Source organism: Prionailurus bengalensis, chromosome C2, assembly GCF_016509475.1.
Source record: "Prionailurus bengalensis isolate Pbe53 chromosome C2, Fcat_Pben_1.1_paternal_pri, whole genome shotgun sequence".
Taxonomy (NCBI): domain Eukaryota; kingdom Metazoa; phylum Chordata; class Mammalia; order Carnivora; family Felidae; genus Prionailurus; species Prionailurus bengalensis.
The window spans coordinates 46,889,052-46,916,424 of record NC_057350.1 but is presented as its reverse complement, the minus strand read 5'-3'; the positions used below and the strand labels follow the sequence as shown (position 1 = coordinate 46,916,424).

At 39.8% G+C, this 27,373-nt stretch overlaps 1 protein-coding gene and 1 pseudogene across 6 annotated transcripts in view; one reads left to right on the top strand and one right to left on the bottom strand.

Annotated features, from left to right (window-relative positions):
- ST3GAL6 (ST3 beta-galactoside alpha-2,3-sialyltransferase 6) overlaps positions 1 to 27,373 on the bottom strand; it is an 84,924-nt gene that overhangs the window by 52,503 nt on the left and 5,048 nt on the right. For all 6 annotated transcript variants that reach the window (XR_006299338.1, XM_043593943.1, XM_043593945.1 and 3 more), the window contains exon 2: positions 11,124 to 11,285. The gene's annotated coding sequence lies outside the window, so the exon portion shown is untranslated. The remainder of the gene's footprint in view (positions 1 to 11,123; positions 11,286 to 27,373) is intronic.
- LOC122490962 lies at positions 504 to 25,967 on the top strand (annotated as a pseudogene).

The following is a 27,373-nucleotide window of genomic DNA, read 5'->3' as shown; positions in this document are numbered from 1 at the left end:
GTTGCATGTGGCTTTTGCACAAAGTCCCATATCCTCACATGGCGAAGGGAGTAAAGCAGTTTATAAAGCGCACATAGATCTGCTGCTCCCATCCCCTCAGGCCTGCACCTCTCTTTCTGCTTTGTTCAGTCTTCCTCACCCACCTGAAATGTATGCTATCTTGATGTACTGTGGGTTATTTTAAAAATCATCTTAAAATCTCCTTGGTAAAAAGAAATAAATTGCAGGATTATTAGTAGGTTAAAAAAAGGAGCGGGGTATGGCTCTATGTTTCTTGAGGAATACTGGGTAAAATCCAAGTGATGGAGAGTGCTAAGGTTGGGGACTATCAGTAAAAGTCTCTACTTGGCCCGTATACTTGCTCAACAATATCAGCCTTCCTTCTTCCCCCTGTACTGGGAGAATTGAGAAAGGTCAAACTGGGGTCCAGCTGGGTGCTAAAAGGCAACTCGTCGTATAGGTGAGAGGTAATCATATTAAACATTCACCGAAGGCCATGAGCAATGCTTCATGAAGACAAGATACAGGCCTATCAGTGCCGACAGGGAACTGATGTGGACTTGGCTTCTCTCATCCCTTTGATTGATGGGACCTCAGCAAAATGCTTTTTTCTTTCACCCATGCAGCTATTACCCAAACATGGATATAGGACAAATCAAGACTCCAAAGAACACAATGGAATTGCAGTAAAACCTTAGATGGCAGAACAACCTGTTCTGTCAGTGTTGTTCAAGACAAGCAAACATTTCTGATAAATTTTAACTTGATAAACGAGGCATGTCTTGCAATACGAGTAGTACGTGATGGCAAATGTCACATGATCACAACTGAGCCAATGGTTCTTGAAATTCTCTTTGATATGCAAGTGCTTCGGATTACAAGCATGTTTCAGGAACAAATTATGCTCACAAACCAAGGTTTTGCTGTATTTACATATCCTGTCACTCCCTTAAATATACACTGTAATTAACCCTTTTTTGTTGTACATGCTGACGGTGTCAGACATCAGGGGTGTTTGGCAACTCTGGGAGTTCTAGAATCCACCAGTTAAACTTGAACTGAAACAGTTTTAGAAACTACTAATGTTAGGCTTGAGACTATCCTGGAAGGTATTTTACCATGGGCCAATATAGTCACCAATCTGCTTAACTGCTCAATTATTTAAGGCTCCACCTAAAGTAACATCATTTATGCAAGCACCCAACATGGATGCCACTTACCAGTATCAGCAACTTTTTAAAAGCCTATTTACATGTAAGATAAAACAGTATAGGAAGGTCTAGAGAAGAAACTCAGATTTACAATTCAATTTGCTTATCTGTTCCCCCAAAATGCATTCTTTGGGAAATTTATATATTACTTTGCAAAGCATGGAGGTATCCATAAGCAAGATTTTGTTGTTTTTCATTCACTAATATGTGTTTTAGCTGGAAACCCAGAAGTGTAAGAGAACATGTTTTCCTTTAAAAAGTAAAATTAAACTACTCTTGAAGAGCCATTGCATACACCAGCTGAGAAAAACTCTGTATTTCATGGGCAATTCAAAGCATATTCAAGTTGCAAAGTAGACTGAGCCAGCCAGGATATCCTTGTGATAAACATTTATAGTTCCTCTGCATACTTGTAGAAAAAAAGCTTCCATGAATAAACAAATTCCCCAATTGTAATGCTATAAATGGAATGACCATGTTGCTTTGAGCAAAAGATATTGACAAAAAACCAATCAGAACATATAAACATATTTAATATATAGCATTTAATATATAAATATGCCTGCTTTAAAGCAAAGAAGGAAAAAAAGAAAACCGCAACCCCTCAGGATAGCTTAAACTACCAAAACAAACAAGTCTCAAGATCTTGACATTAAACATGACAGACTCAGCTTCTTGGCTGCATCTGTTCCCAAGACCAGGGTCCCTATAACATTACTTACAAAATTTAAGTCATGAAGTAATTATTTATCTCAAGTGTAGGTAGAGGACATCAAGGAAGAACAGGAACTGTTGGCAGATATCAAATGTTTATCTCTTCTTAAATTATCATAAACCAATATATGAATAATCTACATGAATAATCTACCTATGTCAAAAGTGAGCACCATCTTGGCAACAGTTTCCCCTTTTTAAAAAAATTTTTTAAATATTTATTTTGAGATAGAGAGAGAGACACAGCATGAATGGGGAAGGGTAGAGAGAGAGGAGAGAATCCCAGGCAGGCTCCACACTGTCAGCACAGAGCCCAATGTGGGGCTCAAACTCACAAAACCATGAGATCATGACCTGAGGTGAAATCAAGAGTTGGATGCTTAACCAACTGAGCCACCCAGGCGCCCCTCCCTTCTCTTTAACAATAAGTGTATCTTATCTGCGTGGATAGTCTGTCTTGTCTATTTTATTGCATTAAATGCTTTTATGTCCCTTCCTTCACTTAAGGCTCAAACCAAGCTTGACAAACGGTGCACAGGTATGATCCCCCTCATGAATGAGGAAACTGAAAGTTTCTGAAGTTGGTTGTCCTAGGTCACACAGTTTAAGCGACAGACATAGACTTAAGGTCTGACCATTTCTTCCTCCCAGTTCCATTCCTGGGGTCATCCTGTCTCTCAAGACAAAAAGCATGAGGAGAACCCAAAGGAGAATTGTAATCTATAACTTCCTGACAGTGCTACGTTGGCGGCTAGAGCTCCCCACGGGTAAATTCAGATATCCATGAAAGGGAAATGGCTCTAGGGCAGCGTGCCCCAAAGTGATGTGGCAGATCCAAGGGTCAGCCCCAGATGGGGGCTTGTTAACATACTCATTCCTGAGCTCCTACTTGCTCTGAATCTCTGGATCTCAGGAATGTGCATTAAAACGAGCACCCTCCAATATAATTCTTATGCATACTGAAGTTTGAGAACCATTGCTCTAGTATGTGTACTCCAGAGAACCACAGAGGAAAACAATGATGGGTTTACAGAAATACAGAGACTCTAACAGATGTGACAAGAGTTATCCTGACTAGACTACGAGCTCCATAAGAGCAGGATAGTCTGTCTTGTCCATCATTTTATTTCCAGCATTTCTAACAATACCTGTCACACAGAAGATGTTAAGTGGATAGCTGTTGAATGTAGTTATACATCCTGTGACTAGACGCTTTGTTTGGGGGGGGGGGGGGGGGGGGGGGGGGGGGGGGGGGGGCGGGGGGGTTGTTTTGTTTTGTTTTCCGGAAGTGCCTAGCACATGGCAAATGCCCAATGAATAACGGTTCATTAGAATCATTAAGATAGGAGTGTTCAGCATGTGCTCATCACGTGCCAAAGCTGGTGATAAATGCTTTTGGTGCATCAGCTCATGTAATGCTCACACCCACCCTGTGAAGGAAGTGGCCAACTTACAACTGCCATTTTATGAAGAAAACTGAAGCTCTGAGAGAGGCAGTAACTTCCCTGAGATGATAAGTAACAAAAATAGAACTCCAACCCTTATCTACCCGACCAGAGCCCATGCATTATGCCGCCTCTCTCCTGATGTGAGCTTCCATAAATGGGCACAAGCCCATCTTTTTGATACCAGACTAAACAATACAACACATTTCTCTAATTTGTCTATCCTACCAGCTCCTTGGGCAGTACAAATTCTAGGGATTGTTGAAATCAAGAGAAAGGTTATGGTCACACACTGGGCTGAAACAAAACCCTATTACTCCCATCCTTGTTCTTGCCAACTCATTCTACTGGATTTCAGTCAACACGTTAATTATTCCCCCTCCATGGTTCTGTTGAGTGTCCTAGAGCAGTGATTCTCCAACTCCAGTGTGTATGAGAAGCAAACAGGAGGGTGCTCGTTTTCAGGCACCTTCCTGAGCCCCAGAGCAAGCTTGATAGCATTACTTATAAAGACAGACAAACAAACGCTATGGAAGGACACTTGAAAATGGTCAGATTTTTAGTTTTAGAGTCTCCTAATGCTTTATCAAACCAAAAGGAGTTTGTTTGACCAACAGCCAGCTAGAATGAAGCATGTTCAACAATAATTCTGCAGTCATTCACCAAGCACACAAATACTGTGGGTATCTCAATATCAAACAACACAAAGGAAGAAACATCCTTCATGTCCACATTTCCAGATGCTGAGCACACAGACCCAGGCTGCCTCACCTCTCTGTGACATTTCCTCTACACCTGGCTACACACTCTTCCTAATGTCTCTCTGTCCATAGGTTCAGCACCCACCCCCAAGCTCTAGGACCGACCCGGGCTCAAGGCAAGGGAGCCTGAGGAGCCCCAGAGCAGCAGCTCAACAGTTTGGTCAGGTTCCGGCTGATCCCACACTGACCTTGGCCATCTCCTTCACCAGGCCTGGGTTCTGTTGCTGGGAGAATGTGCATTGAAACGAGTTTTGTTTTTCAAAGTCTGCATTCTTCTCTCAGCCACCCCAGCAGCTCTGCAGCCAAACTTCCAGTTTTTTAGTAACTTGGATCTGAAGCCACGTCCTCATCCACTGTATTCCCTTATGCTCTCCGCTACGTCACTGACTGACGGATGCCCTGTCAAGGCTTGGTCTTGCCTCATACTCCACACACTGCTGCTCAACACAGAGGGGATATCCTTTTCTAGTATGTCCAAAGACTCAACAACCTATGTCTTTGGACATATGAGAAAAGGATATCCCCTCTGACTCCCCGTAGCCCTGTGGGCACAGAGCTTGGCACGGGCAGGATCTCAGCCACAGCTTTCCCCTTAGCCAGGTGCCCCTGTTCCTGGCTCACCTCCACAGCTTTACTAGGTGGCCCAGCTGGCAGCCTGTGTCCATTCAGCCCTCAGAGAGTTCCTTCTCCATTTAGGTCTCCACAGGTCCTTAGCTCACACTGACACACCCAAGACTGAACTTGGCCAACAGTTCATACATCCTGCCTGCCTTCCTCTTTGTATTTATTGCTCGGTTTAGGAGCGTTCTCTGTAATCACATGGCCATGTGAGCATTAGCTCCAGCTCTAGCTATGCGTTAATTCTGGAGTTTTTGTTCTGGCCCCATAGGTCCCCTTAAGCCTCCTAGACCTAGCCATCTCAATATAGCCCAAGCCTTAGCGGATACAAACAGGACCCTAAAGTGACCCATGTAAAGGGTTCAGTCCTCTTTAACTCATTTACTACCCCTTTAAGTATGGCCCTTTTTACTAATTGGATGATCCAAATGTGTCCAGCAGCCTCATGAACATACAAAAAACACGAACCTTTGGTGTTGATCATGTAAATAATAGCACAGTTTATTAAGTATTTCCTAAATGCCCAGCAGTAGACTCAGCCCTTTCATACATGATGAAAGAAAGAAAGTGTATTATCATCCCCATGCTAGAGATGCTCAATTACCAGAGCAGTGGCCAGAATTCAAACCCAGATCTGAGCTTAACTGTACATTATGGAAAGCTTTTAAACTGCACATTATGGGGAACTATAACCACTGTTTTTTGTTGTTTTTTTTAACTATAACATGATGAACTTTATATTCACTTACTACCTTTTTGAAAGTAAAATTAAGGAATGATACACATTAAATAGATGCATTTATTATAATACACTTACTTAGAAACATTATATGAAAAAATGTTCACTTCATAATTTAAAAAGATAAATCTTAAAGACTCAGTAGTCTGATTGATGGGATTTCTGTTAGAAGGACCTGAAAATTCTCAATAAGCCATAATTAAAGAATAAAGAGTAGCATATCCAAAATTAATATGCCATACTATACCTGAAAAAGCTAAGTTTAAATCTGAAATGTTGAGCTACTACTATTTGATACAAATTAAGGGGGAAAAATCTGACATTATTGAGTAAATAGAAAATTATGATTTTGTTTATGCACCCCCTCTCCCCCTCCCCCCCAAATAACTGTCTAGTTTCAACAAATTGGATCACCTATATACATTCTGGCTGATTTCTAAATTCATAGTTTTTTTCTTTCTGTATGGCAAAAGGAGAACATGCATAATTAACTTTCTCTCCTTTCCCCCCAATTCTTTGGCTAATAAAACAACAGGCAGCTAGCTCTACACACGTAAACACACACACACTCTTTCCTTTTAGTCTTTCAAGAAAGCTAGTGCTTTTGCCAGATTGCATCCTTACCATATGTAGACACATCTTTTTACCTAATTAAAGCTAAGCCATCACTGCCAAAGCAGATGACTGAATGCTCCCCTGATAATTGAGTGTGCTCACTGCAAAGAATATTAAAAAGCACAGAAATGACTTTCAGCAGAATTTTGTTTTTTAATAGCACAGTGGGCACACTAAAATCATTCAGCAAATGGCATACTATACTGGATGCTAAAAATAAATGAACTGAAGTTCCTGTTTTCAAGATCTCTCCCTTCAGACTCAGCTACATTAAAAATACACAAAGAAGCTTTTAAGGGAACTTATGTTCCTACTGTTTATTCATAATTTCTCCCAGAGACCCATTTCTTCTCCCAGAGTGGAAATTTTCTCTATTTCCTTATATTAATATCCCGCTGATAAAATACCTCCAAGGAATATTAGATCTTAACAGGTTAACGATTGTGGCTAATTGTTTAACTTTATGAGATAAAATTTTTTCTATAATAAAATTCACTTTTAGGTGTACAATGTGATGAGTTTTGACATACGTATATACCAAGTAACAACCACCAAAATCATACCAAATGTTCCATCACCCCACCCCTCCCTTGCAGGTTCCCAGGTTCCTCTTTACAGCCAACTCGCTTTCCCCCATTTCCTGACCCCTGATTGGTTTATCACTATACTTTTGCTTTTTCTAAAAGTTCATTCAAATAGAATCATAAATAAGTATATTATTTCTAGCTTATTTCAATTCGTATAATGCTTTTGAAAGAATTGTCCACATTGTTTCTTGTGCCAGGAATTCATTCCTTTTTATAGGTAAGTAGTAACTCATCATATGGCTATATGACGATTATTTATCAATTCACCAGGTAATAGACGTTTGGTTCTTTATAAGGTGTTGTTGTTGTTATTGTTAGTAAAGCTAACATTCAAGTACAACCATTCAAGTACATGCCTTTGGGTGAGCATATGTTCTCATGGGTCATACAGTAAATGCATGCTTAACTTTACATAAAATTTTTATATTGTATTCTGGCGCCTATTCCTGAACAGATCTGCTTCAATTTCTCAGTTAAAAGAAAAAAAAAATCCACCCATAACAATTAAAGTTATTGATACCACTGAATAATACGAACCACTGACAGAAGAATTGATTATAAATATCAAGCACTCATTATGGGTGTGTGCTGCAGGATATGGGAAATAGAGCTCAGTCTGATGAGAGAACCGTTACACGATTTCAAAATAAGTATGCTTACCTGTTGTGAAACCTAAAAAGTATTTTAGAGTCCTGCTATTCAGAGTGGGGTCCAGGGACCTGTAGTGTCGGCATCACCTGGGAACTTGGCAGAAATACAGAATCGCAGCCCCACACCCTTGATCCACTGAATCAAATCTGCAAGACCCTCAGGTGATCTGTGTTTGAGAAGTACTAATGGAAAAGGTCAGAGGAAAGAGAAATTATACCCACTGAGAAGGTCAGGGATTCACAAAAAGGGTTTCTGAGAGGAACTGGAAGCTCATTCTAAGTTCCCTACTATTTCCTTTAAGTCTTTTAGACATGATCTTTTAAATTTTCCAACCGACAGAACTTCCTCTGAGAAAACTAGTCAGATTCTCTCTGAAAGTAAGTGGCTTTGAGAAAAATGTCCCTCACATTCTAGGGAATATTTGCGGTTGCCTTGTAAATTCCCTACACATTTTCAGTCCCATACTGTTTCCAGTCTTAGCCTTCCACTTACTACCACGATCACTACGATACTACTGGCATTTCTGACAGGAAATATACACGACTCCTCTCATTATATCTACAGGACACACATTTCATTCTGCATTGCCTAAAACGGTCAACTGAATCACCACCCCAACCTTTACAACGGCATCTCCACTTACTGTTATTCACAACTTGAACCCCAAAAGAGACAGCCAGGATTTAGAACAATCGAAAAACTTGCCCAAGGGGACCTCACTCACAAGGAGCAGAGTTGGTAGCGCAGAACATTTTAATGTGGACTTTTCCCCGGCACAATTCCAGTCTCATGGGGGGTGCACGGTAATGGCCCACTAGTCTTTGTTTTGTTCCAATCCTCTCCGGCCTCCATGGTGTTCAACTTCGGAACCACCTCCTTCAGGTGGCACTCACTGGCCTGGGTCTCACCTCTCTGCTTACGTGTCTTGGCCTCTTCCCCTTTGGCACACCATTTATGGGCGTTCCCAAGCTCTTATCTTAATGCTGCTTCCAAAACCCATGTGCTCATTACTTCTCAGCTTCTAGCAATGGTCTCTAATCTCCCTTCTCTTTAAACCAGCCCACCTGCTGTACCTCATGTAAAATCCTTACAGCCCAGCTCTCACCTCTGTCACCCCGCCCTACAGGAAAACTTTCAGTGGCTTCCCATTGTCTGCCAAATAAACATAAAATCACTTAGCCTGGCATTTAAGACTTTTATAATTTGGTCCTTCCACCTTCTCATCTTCCTCTTCATGCAGTTTATTCTTTGCAGGCAGCAGCCTAATTAGGCATTAAGGTTGCCTGCGTGGCAATCAGACCCCTTGGGTTTGAGTCTCAGCTCTACATATCTGGCTAACCATAGGAGCCCGAGAAGTTGCTTAACCTCTTTACATCTCAGTGTCCTCAGCTGTAAAATGGGAATAATACCACCTAATAGAGCTACTGTAAGTAGTAAATATAAAGCACTCAGGTAAAAGTCTGGCACATGGGAAAGACTCTCCCAACCTTGTTCTAATGCTCCATTTAAAACTAATGAAATATCAGGTACCCATATACCAAGCCCTTACTAAAAAAATGAACTTTGTGACAACCTGGCAAAGACCCTAAAGAACTAGTGACATTATACTAATAATAGCCTCAAAAGATTAAGCTTCATTACTATGCTAGCTGTTTCTGCACATTCATTTCAATATTTCAAAGCAGATAGGAAGACTTATTCATCTCCTTCTGAATAAAAAATGAAAGGCATTCAAGATAGTAGTAATTCATTAGCAAAACTCATGCTTGAATGAGACCCTATTTCTGGCTACAGAAGCTATACCTTTATATGCTTGTCATAATAAAACTGCTCTTGAGTTTTAGCAAAAACAAACAATGCAGACTTGGAACCAGCATATCAAATTTATGTCTTGAAGCAAGAAATAAAATCAGTAACTCTGCAAATAATTTGAATTGACAAATAGCTGTCTCTGACGCTGTTATACTGTTGAGAAGGATTCAAGCATTGTGTTCTGGATTCAGAAGGAAATACAGTACCAGGGCCAATCAGCAATGTCTAACAAGGTAAGGATGAAGAGCTGAGTATCTGTCAGCCCTAGAGGATGGGGGCAGAAATGAAACACTGCAGCAGATGGCAATTTTAAAAATAGCTTATATTCTGAACATTTACATAATAGAACTGTTTAAAATATTCTACAGATGCAATTATTTTAATCCTCAAAACTACCCTTTGAGAAAGGTACTATTGTCATCCCTATCACACAAATGATGACCCGAAAGCACAGAGAAATCCTAACGTCCTCAAGAATACCCAGGCAGTAAGGGCCAGAGCTGAATTTGAACGCAGGCACACACCAGAATCCATTATGCTATAAAGACTCAAAAATATTTCCAGGTGATGCCAAGAGATGTAAAGATTGGTGGGAAAGACAGTTCTACAAATACCCAAGATGATTACAGCTCGGATTCCATTAAATTAAGATATATCTGGAAGTAAGAAACCTGAAGATGCAGCCTTATGTCCAGGCTAAGTTTGTGGTACTCAACAGTTTTGCAAGCCCAGTGGCCCAGGACACTGGGGAAGGGCTTTGAAGCCACTCATGAATAATCTCGGTGTGAACAAAGAGCTCAAGAGAGTCCCAAGGACCAAATCCCAAAAGCATTGCAAATGACCAAATTTGCCAGGACCACTAAAGCGTTATGTGCTCAGTCAGTGGGTGTCCTTCACAAAACTATTTGCAAACAAAACAGTAACGTAACAAATTTACTAGTGGAATAACTGCTTTCTGATGAACCTTAACAAATCGGAAATACTATACAGATGCATGGGGCTATACAGAAACATGGAGATAATTCCTGATGGACATTTGAGCTCCCAAGCTTTCTCAGAATAAATTTATGAAGTGAGTCTTAAATTTGTACATGGGTTCAGGAACGGTAAGGAGAATACGCATAAAAATTATATTAAGATACTTTAATAAAATTATTATTAATTGTAGCATTTAAGGACAGAGAGGGAACTGGAGTTCATTCTATTGAGAAAACAAGGCCCAGAGAGGGCAAGCATCTTGCCCATGGTTACACAGCTTAACAGCAGTTTCTATAATACATGTGCTGCATGTAATGTTCTAGTTTTAACTTCAGCATTTTATTACTCTTTAACTTCCATACTGATTGTCCCAAACAAGACAAATTCACACTGAGAATAAAAATAATATTTAAGAAGTGCCTGGCTGGCTCAGTCAGAAGAGCATGAGACTACTGAGCTTGGGGACGTGAGTTTGAACTCCACATTGGGTGTAGAGATTACTTAAATAAACTTTAAAATAATAATTATATATATTTAGTATTATTATTATTACTTCCATAGCTTAACTTTGGGATGTGCTGACCAGTCACTGGTTACTTTAATAGTCTCATGGGCCCTCTGGCCACATGTTGAACTAATAAGAGATAAATTAACAGACAGCTGTATATAAAGAAGGAGAGGGTGGGGCGCCAGGGTGGCTCAGTCAGTTAAGCGTCTGACTTTGGCTCAGGTCATGATGTCACGATTCGTGGGTTCGAGTCCCACATCAGGCTCACTGCTGTCAGCCTGTCAGCACAGAGCCAGCCTCAAATCCTCTGTCCCCCTCTCTCTGCCCCTCCCCTGCTTGTGCTCGCCCCAAAAAATAAATATTTTTTAAAAAATAATTAAAAAAGAGTCACCTGCTAGAGGTGGCAACATTGTATACGAACACTTCAAATGTTCACACTCACATCTAAGAAGTCTGAGACAGTGGTAGTGTTGCCTTGGCTTACCTCCACTATTAGGAATCTGTTTCACAAAGGCTCTCTGCTCCTGAACGTGAAGGACGTAGTATGGGTTCCAGAGGCCCAGGAGTCCGTCTGCAAAATTGTTGGAGCCTCTCTGCTAGGAATAATCCAAAACAAAGAGTTGTGCTGCTTCTTCACTTGCAAGTGCTGAAATAAAACACAAAGACAGCATGTTTCTTAAGAATAGGCTTAACTGCCCAAGGAAAACTTCAAGCTGTCAAAAAATCCTTAATGAACACATCTGGTAAACTCACTTCGGACCCTTCCCAAAATGCTTTACAGGATGATGAAATTCCCAAGAAGCAAAACAAAAAACCCAAGAGCAAAACCAGCAGCCTATGTTACATTACTATAGTTCATGACTGGTTATCCACAGGATCTGGCTCAGTGTCCTTGAAAAAAAAATAACACATCCAGCTTAATTAATCCAAAACAACCTGGTAATGAAAGAACCATCTGTCTTATTTTTCAGCTTCTCTCCACACATACACACAGCTTTATTGTTAAATGCAGAGGTGAGGAAGGTGAGAGACGAGCTTGCTCCGAAAATTCTCTGAGGAGGAAGGGAAGGGAGACGGGAGAATGAGGAGGTCAAGACAAATTCAAATGTCTAGAAGAACGTGAGGGGAAAGGAAGCATGGAGAAATTTGTGTGAAGAGCAACTAGTTTAAGAATGTGCTGTGGGCTACTTTCTCAAAAAAAAATTGAAAAAAAATCTCAAACTCCTCTTGCTACAGCTTTTCTTACACAAGACCAACCCTGATACAAAAACAAAACCAAGACTGCATGCTGTGCACTTGTGGTGTTAGTAGAAAATATGTTATTTAAAAACAATTCTTAGGAAACAAATTAAAAACAAAACAAAAAAAAATATGGCAAATACTTTATTTCAGAAGCCACTATGAACTCTAATGTCCTGCAATAAGGAAATATTTGTGCTTAACTATTATGAAAATCATATAATAAAATAAAAAATATTTAGATTCCACCAAGAAGGAAAACATTTAAATGCTGAGAACACTAAGATTATTTCTATGTGTGTGTGACCCATTACCAAAAGACACTGGAGAAAAATGAAATCCATTGATGTGCTGAGTTGTGGATTACAGGGAATTTTTTTCTTTGAAAATGAAAATTTATAGACAAAAAAATGCTAATTTTCACTTTTGAAATGTCAAGTAGTTGATGCATTTAGAAGTTAGAAGAAAGGCAAAGTAGTGCTCTTTAGTAGCTATTATAATGGAAGTCTCTACCATGAAACGGAATTTTGAGCCTAAGGAAATTATGGATAATTATACATTTGTGCCCCAGAGTCATTCTCCTTAAATGCAAATAAAGTGCAGCTCCTGGGTTTCTATCATCTTCTACCCAGTAGTACTTATTAGCAGCTGAAGTAAAAGAGCAATCACAATTTTAAAGTTGGAAAGATCCTTTAAAATGATCTACTCTGAAGAGTTGGTAAAGAAACCCCAAACAGTACCACACCAGGAACAGCTGGAGGGATGGGGACTTAGTTACACCTGGAGGAGCTTAAATCAAGGGAGGAAACAAGATGGCCCATTCTCATGTTTGAATGACCTTCATGAAGAAAAGGCATTAAGTTGGTTTGAAGGCTGGGGAGTGGGGGTGCAAGTTGTTAAGCCAAAGCCAGGGAATGCAATATTCAAGAAGTTAGTTCTGAGCTCAGTAGGAGGGAACTTGCTAATATTTGGGCTGCCTAAAGATAATACAGGTTGACTGACTGGATAACAAAGTCACTTGTTACTGAAGGTATTTTGTCCTAAGAACCACTTGGGATACATTTGGACAGTAGTGCTTAACCAACTTGAATGTCCACTGGTATCACGTGAACATCTTGTTAAACTGTAGATGATGATTCAGTAGGTCTGGGGTGGGGCCTGAGAATCTGCATCTGAAGCAACCTGCCAGGTGAGGCAAAGGGTCAAGACCGTGGGTCTTGAGTGTCAAGGATATAACTTGATTACACGCATTAGAATGTTATTTAAACCTGTGTCCCCCAAAGCACACAGAGTCTTCTAACCATATGACTTCAAAAGTATTTTCCAGTCTTGATCTGGGGGCAGATGACTATAAATAAATAGGTTAAATGGTAATTAGCAGGACTTTGTGAGTCCACACATCCAAAATTTTACAAAGTTTGTATCTTGGTATCTTGCAGTGACTGCCGCAATCATACTTTTGAGAGCAACTAATTTTGCACAATTCTAAAGAAGAGATGTTTTACTTCCATTTAAAAAAAGTAAGGGGTGCCTGGGTGGCTCATTCGGTTAAGTGTCTGACTCTTGACTTCGGCTCAGGTCGTGCATGATCTCACAGTTCATGAGATCAAGTCCCAAGTCGGGCCCCGCACTGACAGCACAGAGCCTTGTTAGGATTCTCTCTCTCCCTCAAATAAAACAAACAAACGAATGATGCTCATGCCCTGAGTTTGGCAAATACTTGAAACCGAGTAACTGTGTTGTGATTGATGAATGACTGACTGAACAGACACTCAGCATTCAAAAATGCAGTTACTTATTATTTCTACTTACGATTCTACAGTTAACAGAGAAATAGAATGGAGAAAACATGGCTACAAATTTTTCCCAGTGACCTGTTATAAAATTGTGTGTCTCCAAAGGTGGGAAGGAGGTAAGTCTCCCAAGGCTACAATTTGTGGTCTTCTTTTTCAATGTAGGGCTTTATATTATTTACCTGGCCCTGAATTTCACCTCTCTGCTATCCATCAGAGTCATAAAAATTCCTTCAGTGTTTTGCAAGTCCCCGTTTCTAGCTCTGCTCCCTGACTTATCTAATAAAACTGGACCTGAATCAGTTCAAAATCCTATGTGATGTCTTTCCTGGAGAAATATGCTAATATCTGAACACACAGACTTTCCTCAAACTTTAAAGTGTTCTCACGTTTCTCTCCCATAGTAAATAAACCAAGAACTGAGAGGAAACCCATTTCCTGCCCTTCTTCTGACTCTGAAAGTCCCCCTTCCAAAGGGTTTGCTGTTTTAGTTTGCTTAAACGTTGTTTCTGATTTATGAAAATCAGATTTATGAAATCTGATTTATGAAAGCCCTTTTTTTCCAAACTGCTTATTTACTTTTCAGTTAATTCTGAATGAACTTAGCTTATTCTGTCCCTTGGGAAGTATCATCTGTTTGTTAATTCCTCCTTTGCTATTTTTAAAAGAAAAAAAGTGAATTAGCTTGAGGGTAAGCAATCAAATGAACATACATAAAATCGAAATTTAAGTGTTGGAAATTCTTCTGCTCTCCACAGCACATAAAAATCTGTGCTTATATTATTATCCATCAGAGGATTCTCTAAAGCCAAGTTACAAACACGATGCAAATCTTAATTTGGGGTACTTTATAATATTATTACAAATAAACCAATGCATGTGATTTTTTTATGTAAGTAATTTTTTTAATGAAATCATATAATCCTAGATTTACTTCCTAATACCAGTAGGTTTAATCCTTTTGGCAAAGTGAGTCAAATTTATTTCCTGATAAAATTAACTCTGAAAGTTTCTACCTTCTACAATAAGTGTTGAAGTGATCAATAAAAAATTTCTCAATGCCTATTCTATACCAGACATTGTTCAAGGATCTAAAGATAAAGTAGTGAAGGGGGAAAAAAAAGAAGTTTACAATCCAGGAGAGAGGCAGGTATTAGCAAGAAGTTCACAGCTAATTATTAAGTTACAATATTGGTATGGCTAAAAACTGACCCAGCTAGGGAAAGACAGGGAGCTTCTTCGAAGAATTTGGGGGAAATTCTCAGAGAACTCCACTCAAGAGTTAACCAGATGAAATAGGGTGAAAATGAAAAACATTCCGGGCGGAGGAAACGGCATTTGCTAAGATTCTGAGGTGAGAAGGAACGCTTCACACAGAAGAAGTGAGGCCGCCGATGGGAGTAATGATGAAAACAGTTAATAGCTAGTCTTGGCGGTGTGCCTACCCGCCCGCAGGAACTCACAGATCGCACACAGCACTGGCATGGGCGCCGTTACTCTAACTTTGCACATAAGGACACAGAAAGGCTTAGAGAAGTCAACTTGTCCAACGTCTCAAAGCAGGAAGGTGGCGAGCCAGAGTTTGGTCTAGGGACTCTGCTGCCTGGGTCCTTATTCTGTACCTGAGAGCCATCAGAGCTCCCCAGGAACAGGTCAACATGGAACTTTCCTCCTGTTCATGCATGTGCATGTGGGTTCCACTTTTTATTCACATGCACGCACACACATTCATAAACATTATATAGGATGTGACCTTGTTTTAAGTAATGCTTAACATTTACATGACAATTATATAATATTCTGAAATTTGCATTTGTCACTGTACTTTGAGGTCCATCCATATCGATGTGATACAGAAAGGTCTAGTTCATTCTTTTTAAGTTCTGTAGAATATTCTATCAACCAAATGCATCACCAAGTTATCAATTCCCTACTAGCGGACATTTAGGTTGCTCTCAGAGAATTGCCTATATAAATGTTATTTTGGAGCCAAAGCTCTTTTGTTTTTCAATCTGGATAATAGATAATTCAATAAAATAATAATAATCTAGATAATTCAATAAAATAGTTTACTGAGACAGTGAATCTTACAAATGGCTAGAAATACTTTAAAATTGAAATTTCCCTTTTAAATGGGGTTTTCTCTAAAAACATAAATCTTTGATAATTCAAGTCAGGTAAAAATAACTAAATAATTAAAATACTATGACTCTCTCAAAAGGGGAAGTTAATAGTATTTTAAATGAGAAAATAAATTTCCAGTTAATTCGAACCTATACTAATCCTGTTGCAAACAGAACATACTGAAGAGAAAGTAGATGCAGAAGACAGTCTGTATCTTACAACCACTTTCGCCTCCTGGCCACACCACCCTGGACAGAAAAATCAGAGCGTTTGAGCAAGCAGATAAACAAAACAAATATTTCTCTGGAATGCCTTGTTCTGTGCTCTGGCCAGAAAATAATCCAAGGCACAACCACACAGAAAGATAAACAATTTTTTCTTTAGAATCAAGGGATTGGCAAGTGCCTACTATGTGTCAGAGTTAACGTTTGATAAAACAGACAATTAAGCAAAGCAATAAAATGATCGTGAAGTGGTCAGACCTATAAACAGTGTGACCAAAAACAATGATCTATTTACATTAATGGAACTTTTTGCTCAAGGACACTGTAACAAGTTTTATTTTGAAGTGTAAACTGAGGTCAAGTTCACAAATACGTGAAGACCCATCTATTGGTTTCCTCCACCTTTAGTGTCATTTTCTATACAGAAGAATTCTGAGAAAACCTCAAAAGGCAAATGTTTCAAAATACGGATAACTTCACTATTGGCTGCATTCTTCACACTATAAGATGACCTAGTCCAGAAAAGGCAAAACGGAATTTGAAGAAGGGCATTTCTCTTCAGAGGGAAAGGGAAGAGCAGTCTCTTGGCTGATTTCCAAAGAAGTGTACGCGGTCCCCAAGTCAGTAAATAGAAAAAAAAAAAAAAAAAAAACTAGGTTTCCAATGAAAGAAGTAACTCTGTCATACTGAGGCCACAAGGGAGTCAGACCTTGTGGCCCCATTTTCACACAACTAGCCAAATGTTTCAGCATGTCCCACAGACAAGCCAAGGAGATTTCACTTCTAGATCCCGGACTCTAGTCCAAAAAATCCTTCTGGGCTTAGGGAAATCCTTCCAGGCTACAGGATGCAGCCATGAATCCAACTGAAATTTATCCTACCAGTAGTTCAATAAAATCACTGTTCAAGATGGACCAGTTTCATCATTCATTAATCCATCTGTCCGTCCATCCATCTGACACAGATATTTATTACTCATTTATCCCATGGCACAAGGTCGCAGAGCATAAGGAGTATCTGAACCAAGACAGCGAACCCATATAGTCACACATTTAAGCATAGACAATTAAACATACCAAACATAACCTTCTGCCTCATTCTAACCTCTTAACTACAGATTCGAGGTGCACATTTTATTATTTTTATTGCATAATATGCATACTGTACTGAATACATGATTTGCCTAAAACCACATTTTTTTTTTTGCATTCCTCCTCAGAGGGCAGAACAGAAATAGAAATAGATAGATAGATAGATAGATAGTAAAAACAGCAGGAACTAGCAGTTGAAAGAGACTTAGCATGAGAATAAGGAATGACAAATAGACCAGAAACCAAAAGTAGGATCACTTAAACTTTTGAAACTTCCCCGTGTCTGTGATTTTTAAAAATGTCCTGAAGATTTCCCCATAGTTAGTAGCAGTAAGTAATGGCTTCTGGACAGAAAGTAAGGGGCACATGCTATGGACATACGACATTAAGGGACAGAGTCTGTGTTAAGAGCATTTAAGTCAAAAGCCACCAGCGAAACCCTAGGTCCCAAAGCAAGGACACAAAAGAGCCCAGAGCACAGGAAGTGGCCTGAGTCTGTGGCGTCTCCCTGGGAATTTCACAACAGTACAATCCTTGTGGTTCCCCACACCAGACACTCAGCCCAGAATAAAAAACAGATAAGTTGTAAGGCGGACTAAAACTAATCCTTTGCTAAAGAAAGTGCTCTGTTATCTAATATGTTCTGCATAGTTCCTGATTACTTACTAAAGTCTAATTGTTGGGCTGCATTTCGATCTGAGGGCTTATTTTCTCAGATGAGAATTGGTCTTTGATATGCCTCTGTACAGCAAAATGAAACCTTTATTTTCAGCATGCCATACTAAAATAGAGTATGGCATTTAAAGAATAATGTTGTTTTTTTTTTCCTATCAAAGATGGTTTGGACCAGAGGAACTGGAGAAACCAGATGGAGGATGTGGCTCCAGTCTGGATGCAGGAGGATAGGTAGGACCCCTCAGCAGAGACCCAAAAGGCTGATACGCAAGGCTTTCGTCTGAGGTATGTCAGGATACCAAACTGGATCGGTCTGAAAACACTAGCGAAGAAATCAGGAAAAAGCCATATAACAGTAACAAAACCTCTGTCTTCCTACAGGGCACATCACAGGTGTGGAGCAACCAGGAGCGAGACAGAGCATCCTGGAAACCCATCCAGACAGGAGCAGCTTGGACAGGGTGTAGCCAGGGCAACGGCCAGGTGCACCCTTGGGGGGGATGCAAAGAGGAGGACCTCCAGGCCCACCGCAAACCCTCTGTATTTGTTTCCCAGAGCTGCAAGAAGAAAGTTCCACCGACAGGGTGGCTTCCAACAAGAAAGGTTTATTGTCTCATAGTTGTGGAGGCTAGAAGACCAAGATCAAGGTGTAGGGCCATGCTCCCTCTGAAAGCTGAAGGGAAGAATCCTTCCTTGCTTCTTTCTAGCTTCCTGAGGATTGCTCACACTCCTTGGCGTTCCTTGGCTTATATATGCATTGCTCCAATACAACATCTTCACATGGTATTACCCCCGTGTCTCTGTCCTCACAAGGATGCTTCTTATAAGGATGGAAGTCCTACTGGACTAATAGCCCACCCTATCCCAGCATGACTTCATCTTAACTAACTGCATCTGAAATGACCCTATTTCCAAATGAGGTCACAACCTGAGGTACTGGATAGGAGGGATAGGAGGACTTCAACTTGTCTTTTTTGAGGGGCACAATTCAACCCATAACATTCTTCTTGAAATGCCCAGGCCACGCCCTCAGCCAGAAGGACTAAATGCTCTACAGCCATTTAGAATACCTGATGTTAATTCACGTTAAAGAGAAACAGAAAAAAAAAAAAATTACTCTATGGTGGTAAAAGTCAGAATAGTGGTTACATGTAAGGAGGGAAACAGTGACAGGAGGGGAGTCCATGGTGCACTCGTGAGGGTGAACAACGTTCTAGTTCTTCATCTTGAGGCACGTTACAAGGTGTGCTCACTGGGAAGAAATGTAGCAAACTGCACGTACATGGTTGTGTCCTCCTCTGTATGTCTGATACATTTCCACTAAAACTTTACCTTTTTTTAATGTTTACTTATTTATTTATTTATTTATTTATTTATTTATGAGAGAGAAAGAGCGTGCGTGCTCAAGCACAAGCAGGGCAGGAGCAGAGAGAGAGGGACAGAGAGAATTCCAAGCAGGTTCTGGTACTATCAGCGTGAAGGCCGATGCAGGGCTCAAACGCACGAACTATGAGATCATGACCTGAGCTGAAACCAAGAGTCGAGGCTTAACCGACTGAGCCACCCAGGCGCCCCTCCATGAAAACTTCACTTTAGGAAAACATTAGAGAGGGGCGCCTGGGTGGTTCAGTCAGTGAAGCATCCAACTTCACAGCTCAGAGCCTGGAGCCTGCTTCAGATTCTGTGTCTCCCTCTCTCACTGCCCCTCCCCTGTTCATGCTGTGTCTCTGCCTCAAAAATAAATAAACATTAAGAAATATTTTTTTAATTAAACAAAAAAACATCAGAGAAGTTGGAGCTGTCCAAGAAATAGAGATCTTAGCAACCTAAGTACAACCTCAGAGAGGGGCACTGTCTTGAGAAAAGCCAAAGCCAAGAGTTAGCCACTCACATCTGCTGTTCAGACACTCAACTGGCCAGTTTACCTGAGCTGTTTACCTCTTAGGAGCTGGTGTGTAACCGCAAATGCTAAGGTAATTTACTTATAATGAGAAAAATGTGAAGGCCAAGGAATACGTATGTTTGAACTGGCAGATTGGCAACCTCCATAGGCAAATCCATGGATGATAATTAAAAAGCTGTTTGATAAGCAGGGACACATTATAAGTAATAAGGGTACTCCCTCCCCTCTACAGTGTTGCAAACATGCTAGGACACTTTTTGCTTTGCTCTCTGTTTTCCTACCCTCCTTGCAGACCTCTCCCACACATTCCATTTTCAGGCTAAGTATAGTTCAAGTGTTTTTTTCTTTCACATCTAATTCCTCTCTGGGAATTTTAAACACTTGTGGTTAGAGTGTTCTGGGTCCTGCCGCTTAATCTCCAAGCAAGAGAAATTAACACCAAAGGACTGGATTAAAATACTGGACACCACACAGACTTAGTAGAAAACATATTTTTGGAGTAAAAACAGAAGATTTTCTAGGATTAAATATAATTCAGACGGTGAACATTAGATGTTGCATAAGCTCGGAATAACATACTGATATATTCAAATCTGGATGACTCCTAGGAAAGGAGAGTGAAGACAAAACGTAATTGCAATGCAAACAAAGAAATGAAGAGCAAGTATTGATCAAAATTTTACATATAAATTATCAAGCATGTAATTATAGAAAATAAAGCTAGGAAGAGAAAGAAGCACTTGGCCTTCTCTTGTGTAAAATGTATTAAGGGGGCACTGAACATTTCAAGGCTATGAATTTGTAGTGACCCTCTTGACTATTCTCCCAGGATGTCTCTGCCCCATTGAAACCCATCCCTATTCTCAAATTTCAATTACAATCCCACACTTCAGAAGTCTCAAAAGATATTTAATAGCTCTATGTTTTAAATAGTTGGGTTATTAAAAATGAGAGCTCCAACATCAATTATACATTACCATTACTAATGTCTTCATCATTTTCTCATGAAACCAGCAAATGGGAAAGATGTATTCCACGCCAAATGCTAACAAGCCTAATGTTAGAAGCAATGTGAAGAATTGGGTTGTTATAAATTGTCCATATAGAGCTACATCCCCAAAGGCATAACCTCATGGGGAGATGTAAACATCATAAGCCATAGGCCTCTCAGTCTGATTGAGCTGATCCTGCATTCTCTCCTGCGGCATCTCCTCAAATGCTTGATTTTGAACATTATGGGCTAAGAACACTAAATTTCGCACAGTTCTTAACCATTCTCAACACTGTTTTACGCCTCAGTGCCTTTGATTTTGAACATTATGGGCTAAGAGCACTAAACTTTGCACAGTTCTTAACCATTCTCAACACTGTTTTACGCCTCAGCGCCTTTGATCATTCCATTTGTGCTTTCTGGAATATTCTCTTCACCTTCCAACTTCCCCCCTCTCCAGAATAACTTCCAAGTTATGGAACCCTCTGTTGGTATTCTCTTCAAGGAGGACTTCACTTTCCACCTTCACTCTGCATCTGGATGACAATAGAGGAGAGTCTAGGAAAGAAAGCATATGTAAAACTGTCTGAAGAATAAAGATAACTATAACTATCATAATTTTAAACCATTTTAAAAAAAGCTAAAAGCTGTTAAGATTTTTAATGTGCATCTGAATAGAGCAGTTTTTACTTCGTAACCCTAGTTTATTGTGAAAGACTCCTAGTGCCATTCAACCAATAGATTTTCATCCCAATTCTACCCAAAACCCATACGGGTGAATGTGCACACACATATATATATACTTCATCCCTTCGTGTGCCCTTGGGTTCCTACAGAATAAATAGCACAGCACCTGGCACATCCTAGGTGCCCAAACATTTGTTCCTGTTCACTGAAGAATAAAGAAATGCAACAACATGAGTATACTAATAAAGTCCAAAGTGAAGCCAGGTGCTAAGATGAAACAGACTGAAGGGAAAATTAGAGCTCCATGAAATCAACCAGAAAGACTCTCTGGAGAAAGTTAATTTGTAACTATCCAAGGAAGAATAGAGTTATAATCATAGCTATGGTAATAGTTGTAGCAATAATAACGGCAAGTAATACAGATTAAATGATATTTGGCAGAACCTATGCTGAACTATTTATATGTGTTTTCTTTTATTGCAATAACTGTGACGTGGCCATTATGTCGAGTTTATAGATAAGGAAAGTGATGCTCAGAGTAACAGGCAACTTATGCAGAGTCGTGTAGTTAAAAGCCGTAAAGGTAGGGGCGCCTGGGTGGCTCAGTCGGTTAAGCATCCGACTTCGGCTCAGGTCATGGTCTCGCGGTCCGTGGGTTCGAGCCCCGCGTCAGGCTCTGTGCTGACAGCTCAGAGCCTGGAGCCTGTTTCAGATTCTGTGTCTCCCTCTTTCTCTGACCCTCCCCTGTTCATGCTCTCTGTCTCAAAAATAAATAAACGTTAAAAAAAAAAAAAATTAAAAGCCGTAAGGGTAGAAAATGAACACAGATTACCATCTGGTTTGGAATGGGCAGTGTGGAGTGAAAGGAGAAAAGCATTAAGTATCAACAGAACATCCTGAGCTAAAGTACTGGAAGCCTACAGTAACACAGGTTCAAATGGGAGAGTAAAAGGAAAGGTAGCAACATGAGATGACAGAAAACTTCAAAGACCAGTTGGAGAAACTCTCTGGATTTTTGAGCAGAAAAAAATTTGTGTAATGAAAACCAGGCTTAAATAATGTTCTATAAAAGGTACATAGGCAGGAATATTGGTGGTCATAGGTAGAGAGCTCAGGTAGAAGATTTTGTATAAGAATATATCATTTTATGGCCCTCTAAATTTTCTTAATGTTTATTTATTTTTGAGAGAGAGAGACAGAGACAGAGCATAAGAGGGGAGGGGCAGAGAGAGATGGAGACACAGAATCTGAAGCAGGTTCCAGGCTCCGAGCTGTCAGCACAGAGCCCAATGCAGAGCTGAAACTCTGGAATGGTGAGATCACGACCTGAGCCGAAGGCAGTCGGACGCTTAAGCGACTGAGCCACCCAGGTACCCCTTATTTCATGGCTTTCTAGACAAGTCAGTTGAGGAGGAAGAAGGAGCAGTTGGGGGAAGGGGGATGGCTTGGCGTGCACTCGGCACTTCAGAAACATTATTGTGTGTTTAACAGCTGCTTTTGGAAGGCCTAAGCCCAGCAGAAAAGCTGTTTGGTTTTCGCACGCCAAAGATGTACTTAAGTGTAGAGGGCTGCTGTATTTGCTGAGCTAAGTCGTCCAGTTTTCGATTCATTGGCAGTAAATGCTATGAAAAGGACTTCCAGAGCTATTTTGGGTTGCATGAGACTCGTTCAGGAGATATCTGTAATGCCTGGGTCCTGCTTGTGAAAAGATGGAAGAAACTGCCAACAGGATCAAAAAAGAAAAAAAAAAAAAAAACCCTGGAATCATGTGGTAGACGCAAGGACAGGACCCAGTCTGAAGACTACATTGAAACCAAAGAAAGTGAAAACTCTATCTGGCAACAGGATAAAAAGCAACCAGATCAATAAACTGCACAAGGAATTTAAATGTCACAGTTCTGATGTTCACAGGCACCTCAAGTGCCTCCCGTGCTCAGTCTCCTTGTTATAGTAACCAGTCAGATGATGGCTCAGACACAGAGATGGCCTCTGGCTCTAACAGAATACCAGATTTTTCCTTCTCAGATCTCACACATGGAAGAGCCAGAAAATATGTTGTGGGATTATCTTTAAAGGCCATTTTGGGGAAGTCCTCATTGACACACATCTACTGAACCCTTGTCGCTTACTAAAAGAAACAAAGAGGGGCACCTGGGCGGCTCAGCCAGTTACGCTTGCTTTTGGCTCAGGTCATGATCTCACCCACTTGTGAGTTCAAGCCCCACATCAGGCTCTGTGCTGACAGTTCGGAACCTGCTTGGGATTCTTTCTCCTCCCTCTGCCCCTCCCCTGTTCGTTCTTTCTGTCTCTCTCTCAAAATAAATAAACTTTTTTAAAAAATTTAAAAAAAAAAGAAATGTATGTAATATTTAAGATGCTGAGTATTTCAGAGGAAAGCTGAATGCTGCTGTAAAGTACTCTTCAAGTTTTTTTTTTTTTTTAATCCCCTTTTAATGAACGAAACTAGGGGAATTTTAGGGGACAGAGATGGGATTTTTGTGTGAAAAAAGTATGTAGTTTTACTCTTTCTGCATTGAGAAGCAGTGGTTGGGGCATTTTTTAAGATGGCTGGCTACACTTGTTTTCATGATGATAAATTTGTCATAACTCAATTTAAAAAAAGGATATAATTATACCATTTCACGGTTAAAGCAGAAGACCCCTACCAAATCTGTAAAAACATTTTTAAATTTTTTTTCTTTTTTTTTTTTTTTGATGTTTTATTTATTTTGAGAGAGACAGAGAGAGTGTGCCAGCTGGGGAGGGACAGAGAGAGAGGGAGAGAGAGAAGCCCGAGCAGGCCCTGGGCCATCAGTGAAGCAGAGCAGACACAGGGCTCAATCTCACAAACTGTGAGATCATGACCTGAGCTGAAATCAAGAGTTGCAAGCTTAACTGACTGAGCCACCCAGGCACCCCAAAAACATGTTTTTAATTGGTAGCCTAGATTTGTCCTCCAAAAAAGCTAGTGCCTGGAAAGCATATCCAGGTACTTCATGATCAGAAAGCATACTTCTCTCTTAATGTGCTGCTTATCAAAATATCCAATTATATTGAATTTATTTGCAGCATAGCTGGAATCAAACAAGAATAATTAGCTAACTTATTTTGACATTTATCTAAAATATTGGCTCCAAATACCAAAAGTAATTTATCTAAAATATTGGCTCCAAATACCAAATACCAAAAGTAAGAAGTGTCCTTTATCTCACAGATTATTTATATTTTCAACAGAAAGTTCTCTTAACTTTCAAAGTGTATCAACTAAATAAAGTTATAAATTAATTTAATTGCTGTTGCTAAAAAGCAGTTGAACATCCTCTTATGCCCTAGTTGAATGCCTCAATTATCATCTCATTGCTCTTATCTAAATGCAACTGGTCTATGTTCAACTGGTAAGTGCAGCTACAAATTATCCATAAATAAGCCAGGGAATTTTTTTTTTTTAAATCTCTACCTTCTTTGGCCCTATGTTAAACATAGAAAGTGTACACATTCCCTTATCTTTGCCTCCTCCAACTCTGGGAATCTTACATACAAAAGGGTTGCACAAGATTTTAATAAAAGCATCTAATTTTGTTTCATATATTATATGTTTATGGTATTTATTAATTTATCTTTTATTTTATTATTTTTTAAATGTTTATTTTTGAGAGAGAGAGCGAGCATGGAGGAGGGGCAGAGAGAGAAAGAGAGAGAGAGAGACTCACAAGCAGGCTCTGCACTATCAGGACAGAGCCTGATGTGGTTCTCGAACTCGAGAACTGTGAGATCAAGACCTGAACCAAAACCAAGAGTCTGAACCAAAACCAAGAGTCTTACCCGACTGAGCAACCCAGGCACCCCTAGTTTATCTTTAAAAATTTTTATTTTTAACAAAAATGGCACCTTCTGTGGTGCCAGCCTAAATATTTGCAATAGAATATTTCCTATGAAGAAAATTCCACCAACTGTCAGAAACAAAGGACTGATAACCTCTCTGAGGACTGAAATCTGATGGGGTCAGGGGAAAGGACTCCTTAGAAAGAGCTAAAAAACAAGAAGGCTGTGTTTATATAGCATCATGTGTTTGTGGGCCAGAAAAAAAAAATCTAAAAGGCAGAGCCTCTAAATATTTAGAATTTTTATTTTTATTATTTATTTTTTTAATGTTTTTATATTTATTTTGAGAGAGAGAGCATGAGTCGGGGAGAGGGGCAGAGGGGCAGAGACAGAGAAAGAGAATCCCAAGCAGACTCCACGCTGTCAGTGCAGAGCCCAACACCAGGCTCGATCTCATGAACTGTGAGATCATAACCTGAGCCAAAATCAGATACTCGACGGAACCACCAGGCACCCCTAAATATTTAGAATTTTTTAAATACGAATACAGAATATCTCTATTAACCAAGAGGATGCCCTCTGAAGACATTATTCTTTGGGAGAAACTTTGTCACTATGAGTCTCAGCAGGAACCCCCAGTCAGCCCCTCTCTTGCACCCCATCTCTCAGTTCTCGCCAGCCAGGTTCTTGTTCCCATTCCTCCTAGCTCTGGCAATCCTGACAAGGAGAACTTTTCATCCTCCAGAGCATTTGTTCGTGTCTCATACTACGTTAAATGATAGCTAATAGGAATATAAGGAAGATCATAATAAGTGTTGGAACTTCAGCAATGAGTGCATATCTTTACCTACTAAAGTGCCTAAAACCATGGATATAAAAATGTACTATTATAGAGGGAAATAGCTTTGTAATTCACATCTTTGGCACACACATTTACTTCCCCAGTAGTATGACCACAAACCAAACCCAACTCAAATCAACATAATTATGAATTATGAAACTGTACTGAAGACTTCCTGGGGCACCTGGCTGGCTCAGTTGGTTGACCATGGGACTCTTCCTCTCGGGGTCATGAGTTCAAGCCCCACGTTTGGCCTAGAAAGTTTACTGTACATGAAACAAATTTGAAAATATCCTTCTGATGACATTTACATTCTGGTCTCTTTCTTGTCAACGCAAGTACACTAAAATATTTTCAAAGAGTTTTCAAACTTTTCAAAGACAAAAGAGTTTTAATTAATATATGCAAATCCACAGCGATGAATTCATCTTTCACCTGTCTTCTCCAATAGGTAAAGTTTTCGAGATAATAAGTTGATAATCTTAATAGTTACAAAGATGAATCCTAATAGTTATAAAGATGTTACAACTGAGCTAATACATTAACACTGTGGGTTAATCCATGGACACTGATTGAGTCACTTGGCAAATGTTTGTTCTATCTGTAATGTTCTGGACACTGCACCAGGTACAGAGGACACAGCGGTGAACAAGACAAGATGTAATCACTGCCCTCTCAAACAGAAAGGTATTCCGGATTTTATGTCATCAACCAAATTTAAAAAAACAAAAAAACAGACACAAAAAGCTAAAAGTGAGTTGTTCAAGTGATGTACATTAGTGACATTAAGTATGTGAGTTAATAAACAAATCGGGCATCTAGCTAAAGAATCTTAAAAACAATTTTCTTTCTAGGGAGTGTACCAAGCTTCCCCAGAGGGTAACATACTGGTAATGAGGAGCTATCCTAGAGTCAAAGCATAATTGATAAAATGCTGGAACCTTCTGTTCATTTCTTATAAACCAATGCTACTGAGAGACATCAGCTTGGACATAAACCTTCATGATTTAACTACTACTCTGAGATCATCTACAGAGACCAATAGAAATGAAATCTCTCACACATCATAGTACATTCCCATGACAAATACTACAAGAATCCTGCACATTTCCACTGAAACTATACTCTAAAGAGAACATAAACCTCCTATAACAGACTGTGTAGATGTCAGTCTGGGAGAGAAGGAGCAGATATTCACGAAAAGGCAAGGGTTTCTGGGTTACTTAAATTTTTGTCTCTTGTGACAATCATTGTCTTACATAAGATATCAATTGCAATTGATTTGCTTAATTAAGTTAATTTTCAGTATCTAGTTTCAGACATCACCAGCCAACCCAGGGATGT